The following is a 7161-nucleotide window of genomic DNA, read 5'->3' on the forward strand; positions in this document are numbered from 1 at the left end:
TGAAAAGCATTGCATCTTGTGTAGAGACATAAGAGTATTTATAGGCCTAGAGAAGCTAGAGTATAATAAGAGAGTGTGTTCATGTTATTTGCTATGTTTCTTTAGGATGTCAAGTTGAGTGCATTGAGTGTTTCTTTTGGTTATGAGCTCCCACCTTCAAACCTCTTCTTCTATGAGTGCTTGAAAGTTCACTTGAGGACAAGCAAAGAACAAGTTTGGGGGAGTTGATATCTTGCATATTTACATGTTTTTAATAATCCATTCTTATATATTTTGATCATGTAGAATAGATTTAGGCATCTTTAGGATCCATTTTGCATTCATGAGTCTTTATCGGGTGTTGGTGTGTCCTATGGAGTTCTTGGAGATATTTGGAGACATTTCTGGTGCAAAAGGGTGAAAGCTCAACATGGATGAAAGTCTTAAAGATATCTTATGTTGCTAATATTTTGGGAGGACATAGTAAATTGAGTTATCTTTTTAATGGAAGTGGTTTCAAGTCATTTGAAGCTTTATTGGAGGAGTTATGATCGATTTACTAGAGGCATATCAACACTGGTCGAACCCGGGTAGACCACCGCGGGTTCCCTTACCCGTGCGGGCGAAGAAGGCTGGACGACGGAAGCTGACGCGGGTAGACCAGCGCGGGTTAGACGATCCGCGGGGACGACCCAGCGCGGGTAGACCAGCGCGGGTTGGGCGACCCGACCTCTACCCAGGTCACATTTTCATCTGGTCGAATTTTAGTGTTTTTAAAGGGCTTTTTAGACTTTTTAATGGAAACCATTAGGTTTACTAAAGACATATAAATACTTTGTAGATCCTAAAGTTGGGAATTATCTTCTTTTCTCTCCACGAACACATAAACTTCTTTAAAGAAAAATTGGATCTTGAATCATTTTCCATCTATATTCTTTGTGTTTGTGTGATTATCTTGCTCTCTAATCATGTTTAACCTTGAAACATCCATGGTTTTGGGGTTATTCAAGTCTATTAGTGAGTAGATTAATCTTGAATTCATGGGATAGAGTGATTAAGGGTGATTACAGAAGATCTAGGGTGTTTAGTGTTAGATTTATTTGTTTCCTTGCTTGTTGAGGGTTCTCAATGCTATTTTAGTCTTGATCGTACTAAAATAGATCTCTAGGCATTTTCTGCCCACAAGGTGTATGATGAAATGCCTGAACCAACTCTTCAATGCTTTTAGCTTTTGCTTTACCTAAGAGATTACTAAGAGATTAGTTGCTAAATGAGTTAAGATTGCTATTAGACTTGTTCTCCATGTTTGCTTTAGTAACATTCAACCTAAGAGATTAGATGCTTGAGTTTCTTTACTAAAAAAACATTCATCTAGAGATAGAGCTTGTTTAGCTTAGTGTCTAGGTATAAGGAAAGTGTTTGATTGATAGCTTGCCACCCTGAGATTGGATCTACATCACCCAAGATCAAATGCGTAGCCCCATGAGTCCTCTTGCTTCATATTGAGAAAGAAAGTGCATTACTTTATTGCATTAGCTTATTAGTTCTTAGTTCATACAATCTTTAAAACCAGATTGCACTTAGCTTAAGCATGAACTTACATTCCCTTTGCTTTTAAATCACTTGCTTTTGAATCACCTAGGATTGGTTCGACAATCTTTTATACTACAACATTTGATTAGGAGCCTTGAAAACTCCTAACATCAGCTACCTCATCAGCAAGAATTTCGTGTCGCAAACTCGGGTTCGCTGACAATAAAGCTCAAATCAAAACCAAACAAAATCGAACTTTTCCCCGGGTGCCACATAACTGCAGAAGTACTTGGCTCTGCCGCACCTGGAAAAGATCTAATACTAGGATGGGATTCTTACTATGCCTTCAAGAAAACATTTGATATCTCGACGCACCACGCGGATTAAGATGGAAAAATATCTTCAAAGCCTTCACGACAATTCCACGACTTTTCGCAATTGAAGGATTAGTCTCTCAAGAGTTCACAAAGATCAAAGAAGAATTGACGGAAACATCATGTGCAGACTCTCATACAGAATTCCTCCAAAAATGCAACAACCCACTATGGTTAAACTCGGAGTTCTTTGTTTCCTTTCCTTTCAAAGATAATATACAAACCACCCCCACAAAAGCGAGTCATGCAGGAATGCCGCCAACCCTGCTGCAACAAGCAAATGAAGAATGCAACCATCTAGTAAAACAAGGAGTAGTCTCTGCAACCAACTCTCCCTGGGCATGCAAAGCTTTCTACGTTAATAATCGTGCGGATCAAGCAAGAGGGAAGCTCAGACTAGTCATCGACTATAAGCCGCTGAATCAGTATCTACTGGACATCAAATTTCTACCAAACAAAAGAGCGCTTCTTCAACATCTTCAGGGGGCGACTATATTCTCCCAATTTGATCTTAAGTCAGGATTCTCGCAACTTGGTGTTCATCCTGAAGAAAGATATAAAACTGCATTCTGCCTTCCCAATCGACATCTTCAGTGGAACGTCTTGCCTTTCGGCCTCAAAACCGCACCATCATTATTCCAGCAAGCGATGCTTCTTATATTCAAGCCTCTGCTCCACACAGCCTTGATTTATATCGATGACATACTACTGTTCTCGTCTACCGAAAGAGAACATGTTTAACTTCTTCAACAATTTCAAAGCATCGTTATACAATATGGAATCATGCTTTCGGCCCGAAAAATGGTCATAGCCCAGCCCAACATCGACTTCCTTGGAATGCAAATCACAGATGGCATTTTTAGACCACAAACCCATCTTGCTACAACACTCTTAGATTTTCCCGACGAAAATCTCACAAAACGACAAGTCCAACAATTCCTCGGTGTAATCAATTATGTTAGCGACTTTATCCCGTAACTTTCGCAACTGACAAGACCGCTATAGAAGATGCTAACGAAGAATCCACCACAATGGACAAACCGACAAACCGAAGCTGTCAGGAGCCTAAAAATAGAGGTGCAAAAGCTACCACCTTTAAAGATTCCCTCCACTGGGACACGCATTTTACAGACTGACGCGAGTGAAAAATATTAGGGAGCCATTTTATTTGAAGAAATAAATGGGAAACGTCAAATCTGTGGATATAAAAGCAGACGCTTTAAAGATTCCGAAATGCATTATCACTCCACATTCAAAGAAATACTGGCCGTCAAGAAGGTCATCGAGAAGTTCGAGTTCCATCTGATACGACATCGATTTCGCATCAAAATGGACATGTCATCTTTCCCAAAGATGTTACAATTCAAACAGAAGATGGTCCCACATCAGCAATTATTACGATGGAGCGAATGGTTCTCAAAATACGATTTCGAGTCCGTCTATTTAAAGGGCTCGAAGAACACCCTCGCAGACATGCTCAGTAGAAATCCAGTAAAAGAAATACAAATAATGGAGAACTCCTCAGCAAAAAGCTACTATGACTTTGCTTTAAACATGCCCGACGACGCTCACTCGCTCATCAACAGAGAAGCCCTACACGAACACCTCCGCGGCAAGATTTTCTTCTATCAATCCATCATTCTGTCAAGTTACGGAACCCATAATCGTCTTATTTCACCGATGGGAATACACCTAGACTATCCCTTTGCTCACCTCTACAGGATCGAAAACGCGTTCATGCCAGAAGAAGTTCTCTGTTTTCTCTGGTACCTCTGCTCTATCTACACTATCAGTTTGACCTTTGATATTCAATGGTTATACCACTACATCGCACACAATTCACCGACCCTCAACGAGGACACAAGGAATGTCTCTCGACATTTCTAACATGGTTTGCGCCATTATCTGTCTGGAATGGTAAGTTAAGGAAATCAGCAAAAGCAACAGGCTTATCATTCAATAAGCTAAAAGGTCAAGGATATCTCAACCCCTTCTTCAACCCTCACACAATATACTTCTTCCACCGCCCCGTACAAGTCAACAAGAAAACCGGCAAAATTCTCGCGTTACCTACTCTTATTCACCACAACGACTACCAACGAGGAGTCAGACCAGATTTCAACCTCAATGACAGCAAGGCGTATGAAGACTTTCAAACACATGTGTTCCGTCTCAACAGTGCCACACAGAAATTTCCCATTCCTTTCATCCCGAATTGGTTCTACTACCCGATAGACTACCAAATGAGTCTCGACGAAGATCTTCAGTTCTATTTGGATAAGCGTGCCAATCCGCCGATTGTTCAAGATATCCCAAAGAAAGAAAAACGTAACTTTGAGTCCCAAGAATGCCCGCCAGAATATTTTCAAGACGCCCAGCTCCCCGACGACTCAATGAACATTGATGAAGTCGGAAGAGTAGGATCCTTGATACAATTGCATGCCTGAAGATGTGCCTCCGAGGGGATGAAAGTATGTATTAGTTTGCTGCTGATTATGAATCATACTTTCTATGCACTTTTGGAGATCTCGTAATTGGCTTTTAAGACTAGTCGGCTCCGCTTCTTTGTTGCGAAATTGAGTCGTGTTTGCCATCATATGTTTTGCCATGTTCATCATTTCTTGATGGAGACTGCCCAGTCGTCCATGTATCTCAGTGATTGAATTTTGGAGGCTGAGTAATCTGCTATTGTACCCTTCTGTCAATTGATCAACTTTATGATTTATTGTTGATAAAAGCTGATTTTGCGCAAGTGAATTCTCTGTTTTGCCAGTTGAGGACCTTTTCTGCCTGACTTACTTGGCTGGGACCAGAAGAGGCTGGGACTTGGCAAGATGAGAACTTGCTGGACTGGACATACTCCATGACCTCACGACTTGATGAAGGTTTTATGAGATCGCGAACGCCTTTAATGGAAAAAGCGCTAGGGTTTTTTGCAAAATATTCATATGGGTTTACTAGAGGAATGGTTGTTTTCGGGAAGTTGATCACCCGGAACATACTCGATTTCGTATAGGGAATCTATCTTTGAAGAGGAAGAACGGCTTTTACTTTTAGGGAAAGAGGAAATTGCAAACTGAGAATCAATGGATGTAGGGTTTGGGGTAGACATTACGAGAGTTTGTTTTCCAGAATTCTTAAAACAATCAGTGATAAACGAGGATTCTATCGATCATAACGCAAGTCTGGGAATTATGCTCTGATACCATTATGCCAAGCGATAAATGGATCTGTCGTGTTGACAAGGTCTTATTGACAGACAAGGGTATGGCAATTTCCAAGTATTGGGAGCAATCGGGGCACTACTCTAGCCGGGCTCAACCACCGTTAGGAAATCGACTCCCCACGAAAAGTCGTGTTGTCAAAGTCTTATTAACAGAAAAGCTCACGCTTAATTAATGCAACGGACAGAATCGGGACTTGCGATCGATGATAGAAAACAAAGCTTATCAAAGATGAGATAAGATCTGGAAAACTTGAGAGCTTAGAAGAACATTGGAGAGAGAAACTTTAGAGAGAGGCTTTTATGAAATTATTTGATCATTTTTCACAATGGGGGTACACACATATTTATAGTGCAAGATACGGCGCTGACATAAGCGCTTACCTCAGCGATTACATCATTGCTTACATAAGCTTGTAGCGATTACATCATCGCTTACATCATTATTGATCACACTTATTTTACATAATTAAACACACTTATCTTACATAATTATACATTGCAGACGACTTGCTTAGTGGTCCATCTCGAACTCGATGATGTGTTTCTCACAACATCCGTAGTGATCGTCTGGACATTCGTACACATCTCCTGGATATTCGTACACATTTTTTGGCTCTTCTTCCTGAGGCTGTTGTGAGTCGTCATTGATTTCAATATTGAACATTCTTCCGACTTCATCAATGCTAATTATAGTATTAATTATATACTATAATTAATACAATTACAAAATTATTCTTAAGTCAAAAGAGAAAAATATTTTTTTTTTTAGTTTCAAACCGATGTCATGAGGCTTTCTATATCTCTGTCATCGGCTTGTTTAATTCATTTTGCTTTTCTCTTTTGAATTGATTTACTTCTCGTTATTTAGTTTGTTGGATTGCCAAGTTATTTTAAATCTAACAAAGTTTTTGATTGTTCTTTTGTATGCTTCTTCCAATGGATTTGGAAAGCAAAAAAATTCGGTTCAGTTGAACAGTTTAGAAAAGGTAATTGACAGATCTATTGCGGATGGTGGCAACATGTCTTACCGGCTTCAATCGTTGATGGTTCTTCATGTGATGGTGATGGAGCTGCAAACTATAGTTACTTCAAAACGCTGCATCAAATTCTATGGAACAGTAATCTTTTTGACTCTGTTATTATTATCAATAGAAGTTATCTTGTCTCGATGCTCCTGCTAGAGTATTAAAAAGAGAGTGACAATCATTCTCAATTCAGTCTGAAGTGTGGTGTTTTTGAATTAATATGAAGATTATCTCTCTTGACCTTCAATTATTCCAGAAGCAAATATAGAGCTTTATATGAAAAATCTTTAGTCATCTATACGCAAAATAGGTGTATGTTAGTTTACTTTGGATACTAGTGTGTCTTTTTTCTACAGTTGTTTTGCTAGTTCTCATTGTTTAGAAGTACAATCCATCGTTAAAAAAAAACTATTCTTAAGTGTAAGAAACTAATATTTATGGTAAGACACTAAATGGAGTGATTATTAGTAATTGATTTTATATGGTAAGACTTTAAAATATCCTAATTTGATACCACATATATTTATATAGAAAAACGTTAATAAAACTTTCCTATGTTATTTATATATATATTTTTTTTGTCATCTACTTTACAGACTCATATAGACTCTGTGAACCAAACTGGGAGATCTTGATCCATGTGAACTACAAAAGACGTTTCTTTCCTAGCGCTACGGTCTAAGCTATCCGCTTGCTTGTTCTGCGTTCTTGGGACATAGATAATCTCTGCACAGGAAAAACTCTCTTTCAAGCTGTTTATATCCTCCAAATAACTTGCAAATGCTGGCCAATCCTCTGGTGTTGAAACCATCTTCACCAATTGAGAACAATCCGTTGCAAACGTAACCTGAAATTGTCGTAAGTTTTTCATACATTCCATTGCCCATAACAAAGCTTCCATTTCTGCATGAAGTGGAGAAAGGAACGCCCGGACATTCCTTGCACCCATCAAACCCGCAAATCCCTCTAGAGTACTATACCATCCTTGTCCTGAGAAAATATCATTGTCTTTCCAGGAACCATC

The sequence above is a fragment of the Brassica oleracea genome, chromosome C1 (assembly GCF_000695525.1).
Source record: "Brassica oleracea var. oleracea cultivar TO1000 chromosome C1, BOL, whole genome shotgun sequence".
In the NCBI taxonomy this organism is placed as follows: Eukaryota; Viridiplantae; Streptophyta; class Magnoliopsida; order Brassicales; family Brassicaceae; genus Brassica; species Brassica oleracea.